Source organism: Gallus gallus, chromosome 1 (genome assembly GCF_016699485.2).
Source record: "Gallus gallus isolate bGalGal1 chromosome 1, bGalGal1.mat.broiler.GRCg7b, whole genome shotgun sequence".
NCBI classification, from domain to species: Eukaryota; Metazoa; Chordata; class Aves; order Galliformes; family Phasianidae; genus Gallus; species Gallus gallus.
The window spans coordinates 28,407,467-28,430,897 of NC_052532.1; the positions used below are offsets into that span (position 1 = coordinate 28,407,467).

Genomic DNA, 23,431 nt, shown 5'->3' on the forward strand with positions numbered 1-23,431 from the left:
ACTGCTCCTTAAATTGTGCTCCCATGATATCCTCGTGAGAAGCAGCATCTCATTTTTAAGAGGGCCTTGAGGAGAACAGATGAATATATGAACACAGACTGAATGGAGAAATATGTTTTCATAAAAGGTATTCACTGTTAGTGTACATAAGGACCATAACACCATTTGCCTCTAATAATTATGAATTCTCCAATTAATTGGTAAAAGTTTGATGCCAGTTGTGATTGCTGTTTTCAGTAGCACAAGTGTCTGAAGCTTGATTTGTTGCTTGTTTTGAAATCTGAGTGAAGAAGGCAAGCTGATAGTTTTAGACTGGATTTTATATGACACTGCCTCCCCTGTTTAAAATTATCCTTTGTGAATATCTACATTTTGGGAAAACAAAAGTTATGATAAAATTGGTTTACTGCAGTCCTTTTTTCTTCTCTGAAGTGTTTTCTTGATCACAAAAAATCCCTAACTTAACTGGAGCTCTAACCATTGATTATTCTCTTTTCTAAACTGGGATCCAGTCTGACCTTGAATGTCACTAGGGCTGGGGCATTCACTACCTCTTTGGGCAGCCTGTTCCAGTGCCTCACCACTCTTACTGTAAAAACCTTTTTCCAATCTAAATCTCTCCTATTTTAGTTTGAAACCATTTCCCATCATCCTATCACATCAGATACCTGAGTTGGCATACTGAAAAGAAGTCACAGCATCTTCTCTGCAGGCCTTGGTTTCCCACTTCTTATCTATCTGTAACTGAGCAGGGTTTTTGTTTTGAATTGTTTTTTTTTTTTTTAATTGGTCTTTTGAAACCTTTCTTTTGTCTTTATTTATTTATTTATTATTTTCCCAGTGCTTTGCCATGTAGCCTATGCTATGTATTTCCATCATTACTTTTCCCACCATTTTATACGCTTCCACATCTGTCTGCCGCTTCAGTATCTCCTTTTAATCACTACACTCTCCCTGACTAGCAGATCTGTAGAATTAATCACAGTATGATCCACAGTTTTACAGACTCCCTACACATTAGTGACTTACAAACTTGAATATACCCCTTGCGTCCTTCTGATTTTGATATTGATATGGACTAGCCATCTTATCTTACCTATTCCCAACATTACTTGACTCTCTTCCTTCATCCAGGTATTTCCATCCGAGTAATGGCAAATTGAAATTTCCACTCTGTAGTTTCAGATGTGCTATCCTTCAGCAATCGTTAATGCAACTAGAAAAACTATTAGAAATACATTTTATTTGCAGCATCCTTTCCTTGATCAGACATCAGCAAAAGCATCATAAAATATGTAAAACTAAAAAAGCTTGAATATATATGAAAACTGAAAAAGTTCAGAAAACTCCAACTAATTTTGCTGTGTCGTGGTTATTCCCAAGGAATCTCTTGGAATTAATTCTTGAAATCAACAATACAAAAATACAGGTGTAAAGATGTATTAGATTAAAAGAAAAAAGATTACTGGTAAAGTATCCTTTTCAACCATGTGCATTTCACTCACCTCACATTTCATACTACTTTTTCAAGCTGCTTTTGCTTGTTCTGTTTTTCATAATTTTTCAAGCTATACAAGTACAAGGGCTTGCATGTAACAAAAACAACAACAACAAATAAAATAATCCACATTTTTGTGTTCATGTATAAATTAATAAATAAAATTAATTCTTCACATGTACTCTAAACTGACTCTAAATACTGTAAAAATAGGGAGAATTGTACACACAGTCCCTAGAAAACAAGTTTGTGTCCCAGGGCTGTACTGGACTGTGCAGAGTGATGTACAGTATGTACACAAGTTGCTGAGCTGGGTCATAATGCTACTCATAACACTGACTTTGAACTGAACCCCTGACTGTTTTCACCACTTGGAGAAGCACTGCACCAAAAGAAAAACGTAGTATCATGTCTATAATAAGGATACAAGCTGTGGAGTGCTTCTCTTGTTTTGGTTTCTATATATGTTTTGCATAGAACAAAGAAAATGTTGTTGCAATGACAAGTGAAACTACAGAGTTCATCCTCCCTCTGACGAGATTTTTTTCTAATTCACCATGTAAATGTAACCAAGAAGGAAAGCTTGATTTTCATACAATTTACCTTATGGATAGGTCACATAGACAAGAGCTCTTAAGGCATTCATTTGAATTCCTTGCTCCTATTCGCATGACAAAGATTGAGATTACAACCTCTTCTTGCAGGGCTTGATATCTTCTACCTTTTATTCCTCTTTTACATTATTTGCAATATGAAATAGATATCCTATTTTTCTGTGCGTGTGGAAAATGAGACTTAATTGACAACCTGTGGTGAGTTTTTTTTACAGTTATGAGAGCTCCATGACAGCAATGATTTACCACCCAGAGCAGTGATGTTCCGAAGTTGTGATATGTTAGCAAAAGAAATTAACAAGAGCAACAGGGAGGGGAAAGCTTTCTTACCAACACCCTGCAAATATGACTCATTTACCCCTTATTTCCATGCACATTCCTAACCACAGCTCACTGTGTATATAGATTAAATTACCTATAAAATAGTCCTAAGAATGTAGCACTAGAAGTGTGTCTCACAATGTACTGGTTTGGAAAGGTCGCAGTGACAATGTGAGACATAAATACTCCAGTCTTGTTACATTCCTAATAATGACAAACAATGACCCAATTCTCTGCTGCCTTTATGCAATTGCAGAAATGAATTAGACATGGTTGTGTCTTATCTGTTGTCTGTCCCATCCCAACTGCTGCTAAACCTGATAGCATGCTGTAGTCTGTCTGCGGAGGTTCTCTGCAAACCCTAAGGTTTTCATGGACCTCTCTGTGCTTGGGTTATTTACAACTAGGGAGCAAAACAAACAGAGCCAAGAAGCAAGATATTGCTGCCTGCTTCTGAATATTTAACAATGTGAGAACTCTTTAAAAACATCAACATGGTCATGGCCAAAGTGTTCATGCTAAGAATTTCAACATATCTCTCGCTGTAATGCAGAAGAAGTCTCAATTAGTATGAGAACCAATAGCCTGTTTTTCTTAAGTACTGAGGAACAGCTTACAAATAACCACAATTCAATAAGACAAAAGAAATGTGCTACTGAGAAAACTGAAATATAGTACTTGGAAACGGTGGACATGCTAACATCATCAGAAGACATTAAGCTCACTACCATCAGAAACGTGGCATTTGTTATAGTTTTATCATTTAAAAAGATGAGCATGACAAACTAGTTGAGACTTTGACTAGAAATCTTTTTGTTCTAAATTAGGTAATGAAAAACAGTTCGGGTTATGCCAAATAGTAATAATGAACAAAGTAGTTTTTAATATTTCATTAGTATTGTCCCTATTTCCAGCTCTTGCATTCTGAGTTAAGTGATGTATATATACCCTTACAAAATGCAAAGAGAAATGAATGTGAAATATGTAACAGTAATCAACTTCTAGAATTTTCTTTCTCAGATGTCCTGATTGATATATTACTTGTTTTCTTTAAGGTCTGACTGATTATTGTCAGTATATTAGTTCACTTTATACTGCCTAACAAGACATGGAAACAGAGCACTCTTAATCCTGGATATCTTCTTCACACAGAAAATTCATTTGCATTAAGGTAAAAAGTACACTAACCCTGATTCAAATTAATGACTGCTATTAACAAGTAACCCCGTGAGTAGCTGAAAAAGTGAACAGCATTCTCCTGTGGATTTCTTTCTCTGGTTTCTAAAAATATTCAAGCTTAAATTGAATTTTTCCTGCATTTGGGGGGTCACAGTTCTCCTTCATATGAATTTTCTGGAGAATTTGTAAGGATTAAACATAAGATCCACTTTTTCATGTTAATAGGATGCCTTTTCTTTACGCATAAATCTGTTCTCATTAAAATTCCAGGCTGGTTGAAGCTATAAAATAAGTTCAAATAGTAGGAGGGAAGACATGGAGACATGTACACTATACGTTCACGTACATTTCATTTCCTTAGAAAGCATGTGTAATACATTAGTTAAAGAGAATGCTCACTAAAATCGAATGTATCATCTGTACCTTCATAGCTTCACTACAGTTATTCTCAAAGATCTGAATAAAATGTATTCACATTGTTCTACTGAGAGACAACAGAGTTGTGTCATATGAGGCTTTAGCATTAGAGATGAAAGATAGACATTCTCCACCTGAAGGAAATAATAAAAACAAAATCTACTGAAGTCAAACTTATACTGTATTGTTCTAAATAGGTCAAGAAAGTGAGAATTACTTCAGAAAACCAGAACAGTGAAGGAATGATGGGACACTGTAAAACACATTTTCTGGACAGGTTTGTCTCGTCTGCCCCGTTAACCTGTTGGTTTTGTATATTGGCTGTCTCTGTATATGTTCTTAGAAAGAAATTACCACATAATTACAGATTTTGGTTTTGTCACTACCAGAAAAAAAAGTATGTTATGACAAGAAACTTCCTGCAAAAATAACACCTTCCAAAAATTATCTTTTTTTTTTTTTTTTCTAAATTGATTTGCAGCTTTCAGTAGAAGAAAAAAGAAAGAAAGGCCTCTGGGTCTCCTGCTGTGTAGGTTTCTTCTGTTAGCTTTCTTTGCATCATGTAGCCCTGATCAGACAGGTCCCCCTGCAGTCCCCGTCAGGCATGCTATGAAGGGAGCAGACAGTTTGGAACATGGGAAGATCATTACCACAGTACACGAACCTGCAAAAAAGGTTATGTCTTGATTACTAATGCACAACTCTGTCACAAATGTGCCTTGAACTGTGAAGTGAAAAGAAACAATTCTTCCTTCCATAAGTCTGCATTTTGACAGATTTGCAGATGGCTGAACAAATTTCACCAGTGAAGAAGAGATAAAAATTAGAAACAAAAGGACAGGATTTACCACTCAGGTACAGAATCTGCCATTTATTGATGTTTATTCATTGTAGGTAGCATAATCTGCTCTTTATTCTTGGAAAATATAAAAAATAGCACAGCCTGAATTCCAAATGTTTGGGAAGTTAGTCCTGTCTGTAAAATTTCAACAATTCTCATGTTTTTAAGCTTTGTAGCAAATAAACTCTAGGTATTAAGATGGATCACTTTTCTCATTTAAAAAAAAATTGTAAAATAAAGTAAAATCCTTAGAATCAGTCTTGAATTATAAACATTATAGAAGAAATACTCCAATCCTCCATTAACTGTTCTCAGAATTCATAAGATATTTCAAATAAAACTCGGTAGAATCAAGATCTGTGACTTAGCATAAAATAGGAGGCATTACTTTCAGTGCAGCTCTTGTATTCAAGAAACTCATATGCAGTTCATAAAAGAAGAAACAACTGCGAAGAAGTAATCCATATTTATTTCCCAGTATTACAGAATTTAACTTGGGTTCATGCAGAAAAAACATCCCAATCTTCTATACATGTTCTTTCAATGACCTTATTGGGAAAAAACAAATAGCATCTGGTCTTTATAATACCGTGTAAATCCTACAATGTAATTCTCATTTTCAAGAACACTGTTCTCTGAAGTTTTCTTTCCGTGAAAATTTTGTATTGTAATTTATTTGGTGCTATCAGAAACAAACAGAATTAAAGACACCTTCTGTGGGAAAGCCAAGAAAAAGAACACAAAGCAAAGCAATAAGAAAATTAAAAAAAAAAAAGAAAAAAAGGTTTATGCAAATTGAAGCTTTTTGACCAGAATTCAAGGAGGCCAGCAGGCTTGTAGATTTGTTAAATCACTTCCACTGAAAAGCAATTTCATTCAGATGGTGGGTTACCTGTCTGTCAAAAACTGCCTGTGAACATCATGGCATTAAATTAACTCTCTATTGACTGAACTTATTTGTGAGCATCCACCACTGAGCCTGTGAGAGCAATTTTACACGCCTAGTTAAAAAGCAGAGATTAAAAGACAGGAGCATTGTGTTTCGTATGAACCTGTCTTGTCATCTACAATGCCTTTGGAGTTAAAAGAAAAGAAAAAAGGTGGGGGGGGGGAGGGGAGGGGAGGGGGGGGTATGGGAGGGTATGGGAGCGAAGCGAAGCGAAGCGAAGCGAAGCGAAGCGAAGAGAAGCGAAGAGAAGAGAAGAGAAGAGAAGAGAAGAGAAGAGAAGAGAAGAGAAGAGAAGAGAAGAGAAGAGAAGAGAAGAGAAGAGAAGAGAAGAGAAGAGAAGAGAAGAGAAGTATTTGTTTCTAAGTTATGTTGCCCAGACAGACCCAGGCTTCCCAAGTCATGAGTTGAATCTTAAATTTATTTTCTTTCTTTCTGACAAACATTTTCACGGCTTTAAAACAAGGTAAGAGATAACTTCAGCCACAAGGACAAAAATAGAAATAAAAAAAAATCAGTCCTAGAGCCTTTGACTATTGACTTTGGGACAGTCAATAGATTCAAGCGCTACCTTTCCCTTACAAGCAGTTCATAGCAACCTATTAGAGTTTTTCTGCCACACTTTTCCAAAACTCAAAAGGGTAGAGGGGGAGAGCTGACCTTTGATGAAGTTACTCTCTCCTTTATTTTGTTGGTTCAAACAAAGATTCTACACCACTGAACTGCAATGGTTTCATTTTTTATTTGCCCAAAATGAAAATTTGAGGAGCATTGAAGGCACACATAATCAAATTCTGCCACTTAATCACACTTTGGGGCCTTAATAATGAAACAATTGTGAATGAGTACATCTATTAAATGTGTGCATGACGTGAATAGATAAAAAATGAAAATAAAGTGATGCTGAACTGTAGACACCACTAAGATTTACTTTGAAAAATACTGAGACCTCAGCAATACATATTTTAGAATGGCTACTATTCTTAAGTAATCAGTAAGTAATTAGTTGCACCAAATAAAATTATGAGCAACTGTTTGGACACATTATCCTACACTGGAATGTAATTCTTTTTTATGAAACACATTACCAATATTAAAAAAGCATTTAACTTTCCAATGTCCTTGCCATTCAGTTTTGATTAAGTCTGTGCTGCAATGTTATTTCCTGTGGTGCCCATTACTACTAGAGAAGTCATGTTATAATGACCTGACAGTACTGCCATCCTTTAAAATACATAGGTTGCTCCAAAAGTAATGGCTCCTAATTATTTCTGTGGAAACTACAAGAAAAACAAAAAGCACAATAACACAGTTTAATAGAGAAAATTCTCAGGTAGAAAATACTACTTTTCAACACAGTCATCACCAATTGCTATGCAAAAACAGACTTTTTTGTCAGCAGTGAACAAGAGCCTGCATGCTGTGCTCATAAAAATCTGCACCAGCAATGGCCCACTGTCACTGTCACCAGTGCTGAAACACACTACCCACTGCCTCACTGTACTCACATTCACACTTTGGTCTCCCAAAATGTTCATCAAGAGTTGATGAATGTCAGTGGGTGCCATTTTTTCTACATGTAGGAATTCAGTGACACGCTTTTGTTTCATCCACACTTCCATGTCACCTACCATTCTGTCAAACTGTCCCTCTGCTGCCAGCTGTCACACAGCAACAACATGTAATGGAGTATAGGCGGGAATGTTCAGCCTCTACTACCATGCTACTAACATCCATCACTGACATCATCAACCAACATAATAAAATCAGAGGCATTAATTTTGGAGCAACCATCACAAACAAATTGTTTGTTTGTTTTTATCTCTCAACTTTATTTCCAATGTCATTGTCAAAAAATTAAACCCTTACTTTGCTAGAATATAGGTTTTCTTCTTTAACCATGTTTGCATTAGTAGAGAATCTCAGATATTCTGGCAAACTGAAAGGAAAATATTTGTACAGCCTTTAAAGTGTCACTGTGGAGGAAAAAAGAAAAGTAATTTTTGATTTGGTCAAGTGAGAGCGTAAAGAAATTCTTGCCAGTTTTCTTCTCTGCAGCAGCATATACTGAAAACTTTCTATTGGTTTATAGAGCAGAAACAAGCATTTGATGTTGATCAGGCATGATATCTGTGCTGTATTGATGTCAAGTATGAAATTTTGCTGAAGCAATCAAAATATGTGCATTTGTCTTTTTCCCTCTGGAGACCAGACATCACTGTCCTATATGCAATAAAAAAAATCGTAATTTTCAGTAGAATATGAACTTTAATGTCATCTAGATTCAACATCAGAATGTAATCTAGTCATACTGTTATACCATACTTATAGCAGAGCTACATGCTGATATGTTTTTGTGCAGCCTTTTTTAGGATTTCTGTTGTTTCAAATAATATCAGAGTAACAATTTTTCAAATTTTCATATTAAATGCTACTCAAATCTATTAAGCCATTTGGCTTGAAAGATCAGTTCCTAATCATCTGTCCTTCTTCTGTGAAGGGGTCTTTTTATTCCTCAACATTTATATATATTACATAGGTCTTTTTAATGCTTTTTATGCAAGCACTTCTGTTCTAGAAAGATTAAAGTATTTAGTTATGCGTAGCAACATCAGACAAATAATTTTGGAAACATGTAAATACTGCACCTTCATGCAAGTAATATCATCAGTAATTTGTGACAAACTATGCAGATATCCAAAATGACATCTCATCAGAATAGACTCACCCCTACTCCTCATTGAAAACAATGTGTGTAAAGTCCCCCAGTCTACTAAATTACTATAAATATGTGTGAGTTCTTTATATTGCTCCTGAATATACAAGCTTCATAAAAATAACACCCCCTTCTGCTCTGAAAGGCTTCCTAAAGGTTTGACTTTAATTCATAGGCACTGCTGTAAAACACAAATAATTCTGTTAATTAAAAAGCTGCTGTTTCCCATGGGTATAGATTCACTTCAAGTAAAAGTCTGGTCAGTGCAGAACAGAAAGGTAAGAAAGGAGCCTTGCACAGTCTTTGCATTTTCTGGGCTTTCTGGTTCACCACTCCTGCAGTTCCAGACAGAACTCCTTGGGTCCCAGGCAATCATTCCCTTCCCATTCTAGCTGCAGGCCACACTGCTCTCCTCCTGGTTCAACAACACTGAGGAAGCTATTTTATCACAATTCATACAGACTGTATGGCAAACAAATGCTTCCTTTTCAAGTATTGTCATCTAGATCTCATCAAACCTACTTGGAATGGTGGGATTTGCCTTCCCTGCGGCAGACCCAGAGCCCTTGCCATTGTGGCAAGGAGGTAACAGGTAACCACTGACAGCGTGCTTGACAAGTGGGTTGCAGTTGGTCTGAGGCCTCAGGCTCACAATGGAACAAACAGGACAAACAAATAAATATATACATATATACATACATAAATAAAAATACAGTCATACTCTTTGCTGATTTTACTACCACGTTTCTCCTTTGACATCATTAGTTCTGATTCTGATCAGAATCATGCTGAAAGTTACTCAGTTGGTTGTGTGCATCTGTGTGCAGAAGAGAAAAAGTGGGTTAAACAGTAAAAATATGGAAACATGCATGCATACTTCAGCAGCCCCACCACCTCCCCGTAGCCTTGACTCAATTTAGATATTCTAGTGGAAGCCAGCACACTGTTTCATATCATGTCTGCTATTGTTCAAACATTTTACACATCAGCTTATGCAAAATAAAGCAATAAAAAGTGCAAAGCAGGATATTTATGGTAAATTGATGACAATCTAGGGGAAGTAAAAGCCCAATACTTCAGACCTAACATTCAGTCATTAACTGCTTTCAAATGCCTGATCTGAGGTTACTAATATGAACTATGTGGAATTAATGAAAATGAAATGGATTGATATATTCAACTGTTTAATTACTGATATAGTCTCATTTTTATTAACATTTTAATACATATTTTATAGCATCATGGAATAAATTAGTTTGGATAGACCTCTGGAAGTCATACAATCCACATAAATGTATACTTATAAAGTATTTAAACATAATCCTTTTCACAAGGATTATGTTTAAAGGTCTCCACACTGAATTTACTCAAACATGGATGCAATATTCAAGGAAAATGTGCTTTCTTGTGTAAGCCTGGAAGAGGAGATGCTGATTTCCTTAAGTATGGAATAGCGGGCTAGAAGTTGCTAGTACTGGGGGTCTTGTTCTGAAATAGCGAAATAAGTGCCTCTTCTGAGTTGACTTGTAATAATATATTCTTGTGTTCAAGAAATGTTTAGATGTTGTACTGAGGAACATGGTTTAGTGGGAAATACTGGTGATAGGTAAATGATTGGACTGGATGATCTTGGAGGTCTTTTCTAACCTTCGTGATTCTGTGATTCTAATAAAGCATTCATTTTCAATGAAAGTGTCTTAGTTTCAGCTGGGATGGAATTGTTTTCTTTAAAGAGCTTGGTATGATGCTATATTTTTAGTTCTAGGAGAAAAACAATGTTGATAACACATTAATGTTTATAGTTGCTGCTAAGTATAGTACAGGAAGAAGTATAGGTACAGAAAGGTATGAGAATTTGTGGCTTGAGATAAAGGCAACTTACTAGGCAAAGCAAAAGCCATATGTGCAAGCAAAGCAAAGGAAGGAATTCATTCACTACTTGCCATTGGCAGGAAAATGTTCAGCCACTTCCAGGGAAGCAGAGGTCATCACACGTAACAGTGCCCTTGGTAGACAAGTGTCATCAGTTTAAACATGCCTCTCTGCCTTCTTTACCCCAGTGTTATTGTTCATCATGACACTGTATGGTATGCAATATCTATTTGGATGGGTCAGGTCAGCTGTCCTGGTTCTGTCCCCTTCCAGCACCTTTTGCACCCCCAGCTTCTTCACTGACAGGACAGCATGAGAAGCTGAAGTCTTTGACACTGTATAAGTACTGCCCATCAGCAATTTAAACATCCATGTGTTATCAACATTATTTTCATTTAAAAAAAAAATCTAAAATGCTGAGGCACTGTGCGTGCCTCAGATCAATTATATCCCAGCCAAAATCAAGACAGTGCAAAATCTCTTGGAGGTTCCCACTATCTATAAAATATCACACAAATTAGGCTAAAACTTCATTGCCCAACTTTGTTGTGACAATGTAAATTACAATATGTGTCATTAGAATGCTTATTCTGTTTAAAAAAGGAAATAGTGACATATAATTCTTTGCATATTTTCCTACTTTTTTAATTCCCCAAAAAGTGCATACACAAGCAATTGTTCATAAATCACTCCTGGTGTTCTTGGTGTGATTTTACTTTCAATCATGTGGCTGTAGTTTTTTCTATGTAACTTCTACAGTAATCCTGCAAAAATGCTGTACAAGTTCATATTCAGATAATGTATGACATGCTGTAAGCCACCATGCTATTGGAAAACCACAATGTAGTTGCTGTCACTGAAACCAGGTAGGATGATTCCAATGACTGAAACGCAGCTGTTGATAGCTGGCTACAAATTGTTCAGCAGGGACAGGCAAGGAAGGAGGTGAAAAGGAGTTACCCTCTACATCAGCAAAGGAATAGATTGTGAAGAGTTGCCCCTGAAGAACAGCCATGAGTCAGTCAAGAGCCTATGGGTGAGAGTTATAGATGGAGGCAACAAAGGGAGCCTTGTGGCTGAGGTCTACCACAGGTTGCTTGATTAAGCAGAGCCTGTTGGTGAAGCCTCTTCCTTCAGCTAAAAGAGTCATTGTGATCATAGGCTCTTGTCCTGCTGGGGGACTTCAACCACCCTGACATCTGCTGGAAAAGCACAGTGAGTTGTAGGTAACTCAAGAAGCTCCTGGAATATATTGAGGGTAACTTTTTGAGCCAAATAATAGACAGCTCCACCAGGGGGGATGGAATACTGGACCTGTTGTTCACCAACACTAGTGAACACAGTTAGAGGCTGCCTGGGCTGTAGTGACCATGAAATAGTGGAGTTCATACTCCTGAGGAATATGGAACAGACAAAGAGTAAAATCAGGAGGCTTAATTTTAAGAAAGACAAATTTCAGCTATTCAGGGAGTTAGTCAACAAAACATCCTGGGAATCTGTTCTCAAGGTCATGGGAACAGAGCAGAGCTGGCAAATCTCTGGGGAAGCTTTCCTTAGTGCACAGCAGCTCTCCATCCCCAGGTGGGGAATTCTGACAGGAAGTCAGAAAAGGAATGCAGGAGACCAGCTTTGCAAGACTGAGACCTGCTGGTAAACTAGAGACCAAGCAGAAAATGTACAGGCAGAGACCAGTAACCTGGGAGGAGTATAGCAGTGCTGCTAGGCTGTGTAGAGATGGGTTCAGTAAGGCCAAGGCCCAACTGGAACAGGACTTGGCAAGGGATACAAAGAAGAATACGAAAGTCTTCTATTGGTACATGAACTGGAAAAGGAAAGTCCAAGAGGGCATATCCTTCCTACTGAGCAATACAGGCAGGCTGGTAAAAATGGACAAGGAGAAGACTGAGATGCTCAACAATGTATTTGCCTCAGTCATCACTAGCAATTGCCCTACACACAGCTCTTGAGCAGATGGTTCAGAAGTTGGGAGCTGGGGAAGCAATGCCCCTCCTGCTGTAAGTGAAGATCAGACTTTTGACCACCTGAAGAACCTGAATATCCATAAGCCAATGGTTCCCAATAAGATGCATCCCAGAGTCCTGAGGGAATTGACTGACATAGTTGCCAAGTCACTTTCAGTGATATTTGAAAAATCAGGGCAGTCAGGTGAAGTCACTGGTGATTGGATAAAAGGCAATACTGCATCAATTTTTAAAAAGGGTAGAAAGGATCACAGAATTGTAAAACAGTTTGGGTTGGAAGGAACCTTTAAGATCATCTAGTTTCAATCCCTCTGCTATAGGCAGGAACACCTCCCACTAGATCACGTTGCTCAAATCCTCATCCAGCCTGGTCTCCAGGGTGGGGGCAACCGCAGCCTCTCAGGAGAACCTGTTCCAGTGTCTTGCTACCCTCACAGTAAACAATTTCTTCCTGATACCTAGTCTAAAACTATCCTCTTCCAGTTTAAAGCCATTTCCCTTGCCCTGTTGCTACATACCCTTATAAAAACTTCCTCCTTTGCTTTCCTGTAGGCCCCCTTCAGGTATTGGAAGGCCACTGTAAGGTCTCCCCAGGGCCTTTTCTTCTCCAGGTTGAAGATCCCCAACTTTCTCAGCCCATCCATAGGGAAGGAGTTCAAGCCATCTGATTATCTTTGTGGCCCACCTATGGGCCTGTTCCAACAGCTCAGTGTCTTTCTTGTGCTGGGGGGCCCCAGAAGTGAACACAGTGCTCCAGGCGGGGTCTCACGAGAACAGAGTAGATGGGTGGAATCATCTCCCTCGATCTACTAGTCACGCTTCTCTTTATACAATCTAGGGTATGGTTGGCCTTCTGGGCTGCAAGCACACATTGCCAGCTCATGTCTTTCATCAGTCAACACCCCTAAATCCTTCTCAGGGCTGTTCTCAAGCCATTCGCTGCCCAGCCTGTAATTGTGCTTGGGATTGCCCTGACCCAGGTGCTGCACCTTGCACTTGGCCTTGTTGAACTTCATGAGTTTGGCATAGGCCCACCACTCAAGCCTGTCCAGGTCCCTCGGGATGGCATCCCTTCCCTCTAGCATGTCAACTGCACCACCCAGCTTGGTGTCGTCTGCAAACTTGCCAAGGGTGCACTCAATCCCACTGTCCGTGTTGCCTACAAAAATGTTAAATAACATCAGTCTTAGCACCAATCTTTGAAGAATGCCACTCATCAACGGTCTCCAATTGGATATTGAGCCACTGACCATAACTCTCTGAGTGCAACTGTCCAGCCAATTCCTTATCCAGTGAGTGGTCCATCCATCAAATCAATTTTTCTCCAATTTGGAAACCAGGATGTCCTGTGGGACAGCGTCAAACGCTTTGCACAAGTCCAGGTACATGATAGCTGCTAATAGCATGTCCAGAGGACAGCCACAAAAATGATCCAAGGGATGAGTACAAGGACAGGCTGAGAGAGTTGTGGCTGTTCAGCCTGGGGAAGAGCAGGCTCCAGGGAGACCTGACAGTGGCTTGCCAGTAACAAAAGGGGGTAAGAAGGAAGGGAGCAGACTCTTTGGCAGAGTCTATTGTCAGGGGTTTACGGACTGGTTCAGCCCAGTTCCATGACTAGTGGGGCGGAGGGATTCGCTAATCCGCACCTCTGGAAAAGGGAAACAAGGGACCCCGAATAATTAAAAACAGCAGTAATGATCTGAGGAGAAATAAACTAACTTACTAAATGTGGTATTGAAATGCAGGATAACACACTATAATACAGTATAATTAGAATTGAAGTTAATAAATCAAATATAATGAGAAAAAGTGTCCGAAAGGAATGGAAAGCCTTACACTAATGCTGAGGCAATGTGTGTGGTTGGGTCGAACAGCAGGGAGGCGAGCCAAAAAAAAAAGGGAAGGTCTCATGACCTTGCCAGGGGTTATATCTCTTCTCTGAAGGCAAAGTCCTCTGGGATGTGTCGTTCTTCTCTTCCAGACAGGTGCCCAGAACTGGAGCATTAACTCTGTAACTCCTAGTGCACTACATGATGTTATGATGTGGAATACCAATAACCAAAAATCATAAAACCATGACAGTTGTGATAGAACAAGGGGAAACGGTTTTAAACTAAAAGAGAGGAGATTTAAGTTGGATATAAAGCAAAAGTTTTTTACAATAAGATTAGTATGGCAGTGGAACAGGTTGCCAAAGAAGTGGTGGACCAGGCTCTGAGCAACCTGATCTATGTGTTCCTGTTTGCTGCAGGGGAGTTGGACTAGCTGAGCTTTTTTCAAAATAGAAAAATACAGAGGCTGTTCCAAGCATGTGTGTTAATATGGATGGAACTTCATACTCAGGCGGAGATAGAGTTCTTAGAAGAAAAAGAAAAGAGTGAAGTAAGAATGGACATTGAGACTGTTACTGCATAATCTTCTGTTTGTTCAGAGACTAGAAAAAAAGAGCATCTCAACTGTAGAGTAGGAGATAAAAACTAAAAGAGGAAATAGCAAAGAAGGATATCTGACTTGATCAGAATGAGGGGATCTTACCTGTATTGTTCTCAACTGTGGAGCAAGTTGACTTTTTTGACAATGTGCAGTAAGGTCTTAAATACACAGAACTTGTAGGAAACGAGTGCAGACTTTAAAACATTCCTCAAGTGACTGATGAAGAAAACAGCTCTATTACTGGACGGTTCAAGTCTCGTAGCATCTTCATCTCATTAAATATGAAGAATTTCTCCACTGTGTGTCCTAACTGCTTTGCATTCTCATCAGTGGTAGGATGATGAATACACTAACCACAACTTCTCCAGGGTAGCATTGGTATTACAAATTCATTATCATAATTCAAAATGCTCTTCCTTCAAAATTTCTAGTTAAGACAAACAACTTGGCTGCCACTAGTGTGACTGCAGCACTCAGCACACTAACACATTTTAAACATACTCTCACCTATGTTCTTCAAAACCACGTGCAACAAATGATATTTTTGTAGGCCTCCATTTAAGAAAAATCTGCTATCATAGAAACAAGAAGGAACAGAATCAAAAAACTTTTTGCTTAGAAAACTCATGTGATTTCTAAAGAAATCGTAACAGTTGGGGTGTTTGTTCTGTGGAATCTAGGGACACGTGTTGTACTAATCCTTTAGTCTTGGCTTTTTATAAGCAAAAGTCACTACAAGAAATATATTAATTTTTTTCTTCTCATTTCAGTTTTCATGATAAGCATTCTAGCTACATTTTCTTCAAGAAATAAAAGGTAAAAAAGTGACTTCACAGTACATTAATTTAATGTTAAGGGTCGGTCTAATGAGAATTGACAAAATCAAGAAAATTCAAGCTTAAACTGTCACTCTGCTCACTTGAAGTGACAACCTAAACTAGAAATGTCTTTGTTTTGGTTTTAATTTTTATCTCTAATATTACTTTAACATAATGGTTGCAACTGTATTATTTCAAAGCAATAAAATAAGTGACTTTAATGGACATCTATGTAATGAGATACATGTTTAAAATGTCAATCAGCAAATAAAGGAAAGCAGGCTTTATTTTCATGACGGGTTTGATGAGTGGAATGCACAGTGCTTTCAAAAAGGTGACTGTACTTGGCTGTGAAAGTTCTAGATAATTATTTGCCATTAGCTTTGAGAACAAAAATCACTCCATTAATACTGGGAATTAAATGATGTGCTAATTTCAGTATGATATTTCCTTTTGGCAACAAATGTATATAAATTGAGATAATATGTATAAAACTTGATTTTGAGTGGGGATGAGACTATGTCTTTACAAGTTAGCAAAAAAACTTAATTGATGTAGATCAGGGTTTTTTTTCTACGATGAGCACTGGCTTGTTAGAAGTTTTATGTCAAAACTGAGTAATATGTTAAATATCTGCAAAACAAAAACAAAAACAACAAAAAAACACCTGCTCCATGACTGCTGCAAATAAATAGTAATATAGTCTATAATTAGAATAACTTGTTCTTGAACTCTGCCAGCCTAGCGAGCAACATTAAGAAAGAAGAGCACTTGTGAAACACTGACTCCAACTCCCACTCATTGAATGAGAACTTCTAAAATGATTGATAGCTTGTCTTTTAGACTCTGTAATAGTAAAGTGCATTTAGAATGCATGCATAGTACAGTCCTTTAAATAACGTGTGAGTCCTGTTTCTATTCAAATGCTAAAATGACAGCCCTGAAGACAGCAGTTCTCTATTCCTGAATCATACCTACTGAACTGACAACAACTTGTCTGTCAATCCAGAAACTCACTCTAATTCACACATACAACATAGTCGGAAGATACTGATTATTTGAATTATTCAAACCCTTCTCTGTGCTCTTAAGTTCAATTTGAACTATATTCAGGAAATATTAGGATATTAGTTAGTTACTTTTCAAAACAAACAAACAAAAAAAAACCCACCAAACCAAAACCAAAAAGAAAAAAAAACCCACAAAAAACCCCCCCACCAAACCAACACGGAAGTGAAAACATGTCAAGAAAGCTCCTTTAATCAACCATCTTCAGCTCAGCTGCAAGATTAAATAGTTCTGGATTACCCAAAACATCATTTGAGTTTGGCTTTGTTTGGAGGTGGTTGAGTTGGCCTTCTTTTAGGCCTTCTTTTAAGCAACCAATGATTTCATAGAATCATACAATGTTATAGGTTGGAAGGGACCATAACAATCATCTAGTTCCAATCCCCTGCTGCAGGCAAGGTTGCTTTCCACTACATCAGACTGCCCAGGGTCCATCCAACCTGGCCTTGAATGGCTCTAGGGATGAGACATTCACAACTTCCCAGGGCAATCGGTTCACTGCCTCACCACCCTCTGAGAAAAAAATTCTTTCTAATATCTAATCTAATCTCTTTCAGTTTAAAACCATTCCCCCTCTCCTATCAAAATCTGCCTGTGTAAATGAGTCTCCCTTCAGTTTATATGCTTCCTTTAAGTACTGGAAGGCCACAATGAGGTTTCCCCAGAGCCTTCCATTCTGCAGACTGAACAAACCCAGCTCCCTTAACCTTTTTTTATAGGAGAGGTGCTGTAGTCCTTTGATCATCTCCTCTGGAGCTGCTCCAAAAGCTTCACATCTTTGTGCTTGGGGCCCCAGGCCTGGACACAGTACACCAGGTGGGGCCTTACAAGGGCAGAGTGGAAGGGAGGCTTCCCTCACCCTGCTGGCCAGTGCTCTTTGATGCAGTCCAGGATGCTGCTGGCCTTCCAGGGTGTACACAGACACTGCTGGCTTGTGTTGTTATTCATCCACCAGAACTCCCAGCATCTTCTCCTCAAGGCTGCTCTTAAGGACTTCTACTATCAGTCTGTATACATATCTGATATTGTCCCAACTCAAGTGAAACTGCACTTGGCCTTGTTGAACTTCATTAGGTTTTCATCTGTGCACTTATCAAGCTTGTCCAGGTCCCTCTGAATGGCATCCCTTCCTTCTATTGTGTCAACTGCACCACTCAGTTTAACGTCATCAACAAACTTGCTGAGAGTGAACTTGATCCCACTGTCTATGCCATTGACAAATATGTTGAAGAGCAACATTCCAAAGACTGACCCCTGCGGGACACCACTTATGAACACCGTCCACTTGGACACAGAGCAGTTGACAACAACTCTCTGGCTACAGCCATCCAACCAGTTCTTTATCAACCAAACAGTCCAGCCTTCAAATCCATATCTCTCCAATTTAGAGATAAGGATGCAGTGCAGCAGCATGTCAAATGTCTTGCACAAGTCCAGGTAGATGACATAAGTTGCCCTTTCTTTGTCCACCAATGTTATCACTCTATTGTAGAAGGTCACCAGATTCATCAGGCATAATCTTCCCTTGGTGAAGCCATGCTGGCTGTTTTGGATCACCTTCTCATCTCACTTGTGTCTTAACTTATCTTCCAAGAGTATCCACTCCATGATCTTCCAAGGCACAGAGGTAAGGCTCACTGGCCTGTAGTTCTGTGGGTCTTCCTTTCTCCCTTTCTTGAATGTAGTTGTGATGTTTCCATTTTTTCCAGTCACCAGGGACTTTACCTTATAGTCATGATATTTCAAATATGATGGAGAGTGGCTTGGCAACCACATCAGCCAGCTCCTTCATAACCCTGTGATGCTTGTTATCTGTCTCTACAGACTTGTGCACATTCAACCTCATGAGGCAGTCTCTGATCTTCTCTGTTCTTACAGTGGGAAGGATTTTGCTCTAGAGGTGGGATCTAGAGGAGGGATTTTTATCTGGAGGTTCAGGGACATGAAACCTGACTGCCAGTGAAGAATGAGACAAAGAACTTACTGAGTACCTCAGCCTTCTTCATGTCTGTTGAAGCCATTTCTCCCTTCTCATTTGTCATCTTTTCTGAGAAGTGACACTAGCATTTAAATCAACACAAAAACAGCGCTGAATTTTAGAGACACTTCTGAAATTGGCACAATCAGCTCTCAGTCAAGTCACAGCATACTTCATCTGAAATTACCTTAGTATCTCTTCTGTCAGTCACCCATGTACTCTTTTTACCAGAATCCTCTATTTATGTCCTATGTTTCTGGGACTTCAAAAAAAAAAACCACCAAAGACCCTTCTCAGATCTCCACCCAATTAATGAATGTTAACAATACAGGCTGAGTAAACAAGTCTTTGGCTGTCTTGAGGACAATTTCACCCCCATAACAAGAATAGATATCTTACTGTAGTATCTGAGACATGGTTTAAAAAGCGCTGAATTTAAATTCCAATTTTTTATGCTTCAAGTGGAAAATAATTCTACTAATGTATTTAGAGCACGTTTGTTTTAAATTCCATTAATCAATGGAAATGAAATGTTGAGCACCAACAGTAGTCAGACAGATTGGTGATAAGTGTATAGAAATACACAGCTAAATAGGCTGTGGCTATATTTGTATGGAAATTGTTACTTAAAATATACTCTGCATTCCCTCTGGTCAAGTACGATTTTAAAATCTAATAAAGAATTTTCTCAAGGGAGAAGAAGAACATTTATTTCTAAAACAAATTAGGTTCTCCTGTGGTAGAACAATTAACATTTTTAATACTTGCAGTGTCTGCAGTGCATGCTTTGAATACTGTAATGCATATTGTTTCATAGTGCAAAGTTCTACTACTGGTTAGGGTTTTTTTGTTTGTTTGTTTGTTTCCCTCAGAAACCATGGAAAGCCTTTTTGCCTATTATGTGATTTCAGATATATTTATGTCACTTTTATTGAATTAATTGTTTATGTCATTGCTTTTCTTAAAACAGCAATATTTTGGTGCTTAAGGTTAAAAAGGTGGAAAAAAATCTATTATCCTTTTACTATGTATGTTGCTACTAGAGTAATGCCTCCTATTTATTTCCATGGAAACTACTACAGATATAAAGAACACAATGACATTAATTGATAGAGCAAATTGTCAGCTACAAAACAATCTTTTTCAAAACAGTCACCACCAGTAGATATACATTTTTGCCAGTGATGAACAAGAGTCTGCATGCTGTGCTCATCAAAATCTGCACCACTGCAGACCCACTGTTGCTGTCACCACTGCTGAAATGCACCAACTTCTGCCTCACTGTGCTCACATCCACTCTTTGGCCTCCATAAATTTCAGCAAGTGTTGAATGACAATGGATTCAATTTTTCCACATGGAGGAATTCAGTAACACGTCTTTGCTTCATACACACTTCTATTCAGACGCCATTTTGTCACACTGTCCCTTTACTGCCATCTGTCACATGACTACAAAATGTAATGGAATATTGGTGGGAAGGTTCAACCTCTACTGCTATACCATCCCATGTCATATGATATCTGCCTCTGAGGTTGACGAACAACACAATAAAATAAGAGGCATTACTTTCGGAGCACCCCTCATGTATCAATTACATTCCTGCCATCAATAACACTTGGCCCAACTATTTGTTTTTCTTTTGGTTTACTTGCTTTATAAAGATGAAAAGCTTCCATTTTATTCAAGTAATTTATAGAATTCTCCTTAGATTGCAAAAAACCGCTGTAACAAATTAACAGCTTCATTCTTGAGCATCAGAGTCCAGGATTTGTGCATGGAAGAAACACCGCACCCAAGCACTGCTGTATGACATCTCTGACTGTCAGGCAGCTTCCACTGAACCCTGGAATTTAGTAGTCATCTCTATACTCAGCTTCTTACCTCTCTACTCTTACTTATGTCTTCTTTCTGCCTTCTGTTTTTTTTTAACCTGTGTACTGTATCTTACATCACACATCTGATTATTGGGATGAAAATAAATACACATATACATAAATACATAAAGAGGAAACATATTGTCAACCAGTTAGAGAATGACTAATAATAAGCTCAAGGCTGCCCTGGAGAGATTTCCATCTGGTTTGGAAGAGGTTCATAACTAGTTCCCAAACCATCTGTTATCTATCACTCACAAGGTGATGCCTTGTTCTCTGTTGCATTTCAAGCTTTCTCAAGGCCAGAGGACTCTCAGCTGCATTCCAGTCTCTGCAGCCTCCCAAAAGGATGTCTGCTGCTGACAGAACCTGATAAATCAGCCTGGGGACACAAAGACCTAGATAGCACTCAGTGAATCACAAGATCTTAGGAACTCACTAAGGCATCCTGGTTCTTTGATTATCTGTCATTAGGGAGGTGAATTTCACTTCTACTACTTTCTCAGATTCAAAGGTATCTAACTTTCATTTTGTTCCTTTCTATACACTCCCAGTTTATGGAGCTGCTTGTTAGCGTACCAGTAAACTCTGGATATATCTCTCTCCTGAACAGAGGTTAACAAGCAGGTTGTTTTTGGACAGCTTCTTTATATACAGAGATTGGTTACAACAGACTCTCGTGCAAGTTACAGCACCTGGGGAGTTTGATAGAGTCTAATAAAGTCTAACACTCAAAATCTCATAATCTTATCAGACCAACATCCATCTTTCCCTACGCAGTCTGTATGAGCTGTATGAACTTTAAGCAAGTGAATGAAGTCTTTAAAGGAGGCCAGATAAACTGTGCTCTGCTGACACCTATTTTGGTATCATTGCCTGTAAAGAGAGTAGTTAGCTCAGCGATATCTTCACTTAGTCAGATAAGATGCACCCCCTATCTTAATAGCCTTTTTGAGATGTAGTAGTTAAAGGTAGTTAAAACCACTCACAGAACCTTTAAATTCATGCCAGAGTGTAGTAGTTCTTGCTGGGATGGAGTGAAATTTCTTTTTGTCGATAAAACAGTATCAGCTGGAGAGTTTGACTGAGGTAGTACACTTGTGAAACTGCTAATATGTTGGGAGGAGACACAGCCGAGGCAGATAATCAAAACTGACTCGTGCAATGTTCCATAGAATGTAATATGCTCAGCAGTAGAAGGAGAGATAGAGAAGTGGGTTAGAGAAGTGGGATAAAGAAGTGAGATAGTGGGTTTTGTTATGGTTTAGAGGCTAAGGTGGAAGTGAGTGATTTTATTTGCTATTTTTCTCCTTCCTTTTTATCTACTAAGCTTTCTTGATTTTTTTCTCAAGAGTTTTTCTGGTTTTCTTCTTCCTCTTCTTCCCTTCTGTCCTGCTGAGGCTAGGAGAGCCAGAGATCAAGAGTGTGTTAGTGTTTGGCTGCTGTTTGTGTCTAAGCTATCAACTTCAACTGTCATACCACCAACATCCACCTCTGACACCTTGGGTCAACATGTTAAAATAGAATGCATTACTTTTGGAGAAGCCACTGTAAATAGCCTAAAATCCAAGCTTTAGTCAAGTACTATGCCATCTCCAAACCTCTGGGAGTAGTTATATTTCTGAACTTCTCATTTTCTACTGACTCCTATTTTCATAAACTTCACCAATATTATTTCTTCACTACATCTGCTATATGACTCTATTTTAATGGAGATTTCCAGAGTAAAGAAGTATATTGGCTTTATTGCTGTGGGCAAAACAGCTCATCCAAGGCAGAAGACTGAAAATAGTGTGAAAACAGTTCAAATGCCATTAAGTTTGCAAATAAAAAACTAGTAACAGCTCTATTTCAAGTTATTTCCTAGCTGTGCAATCTGCACACAAGAGGATGTGTTCTTTATTGCATAATGTGAAACAGTTTCCAGTCACTCTGTGGGAATCAGCTCCAACCTGTGCTATCGCCAATGCATGAGTTCTGCTCTTCTGTTGCATGCTTGATTTGAGCCAAGGAGCTCAATTTAGATTTCAGTATTCCAGAACATGGAAAGTCAGTTTAAATATCCTAGGCATCAAAGCTTGATGTTACTTACAGAGTAAGTAACAAAGTAAGTACAAATGCTCTACAAAGTGCCCTTATAACACTGAAGGCTTCATAAGAAAGTCTCCACATACTGACAGAGACAGAATGCTTGTGCAGAGTTGTTGCTCTGGAGTACTGTATAAATATAATGGAAATTTTCTTGCATTTGATAGGAAGTGATATTTACTGAAAATGAAGCAACAGAAAGATGTTGGTTCCTATACAAGCTGTCTTTATAGTAACTGACATTTAACCCATGTGCCTGTGATTTGGGTGCTGAGATGTAAATTCAGGGCAGTATGTTTCTAAGGACTGTAGCACTGACAGCAGTATTCCCATTGTGTGTATCGTTTTAAAAGCACCTTCACAGTTTATTCTTATAAATGCATCTAATTGCTTTGAACTTAATCTTTTATAATAGGTCTTGGGGCCACCTTTCAGGAGCCATTATGGGGCCACCAAATCCCATCAGTGCATAGTGACATGGAAATTAATAATTCAGGATGCAAACAAAGTCAGCAGCAGCATAATGCCAGGCAGTTCTTGATGTTCTGAACTCTGTTTAGGGCTTGTTACTAAGTAAATAGAGATGTTTATCTAACTAATGGAAACGAAGACATTTTCACCTTATTGAGATCCAAATTAAAGTACTGGTCTGTAGACAAAACAAGGTAGAAATGAAACAAGAAAGAAGACAGTCACTGTGATAGTCTAATCTACTTCACTGTAAAAATTTAAAAGCATAACTGATGAAAAATCAAGTAAATGGGGTTTCAATACAATAATCCACA

At 38.4% G+C, this 23,431-nt stretch overlaps 1 long non-coding RNA gene across 1 annotated transcript in view; it reads right to left on the minus strand.

Moving 5' to 3' along the window:
- Positions 1-21,735: 21,735 nt before the first annotated feature.
- The window catches only part of LOC121107713, a 28,711-nt gene continuing 27,015 nt past the window's right edge, over positions 21,736-23,431 (minus strand). Inside the window, exon 4 of the long non-coding RNA XR_005842066.1 lies at positions 21,736-21,959. This is a non-coding gene — a long non-coding RNA (uncharacterized LOC121107713). The remainder of the gene's footprint in view (positions 21,960-23,431) is intronic.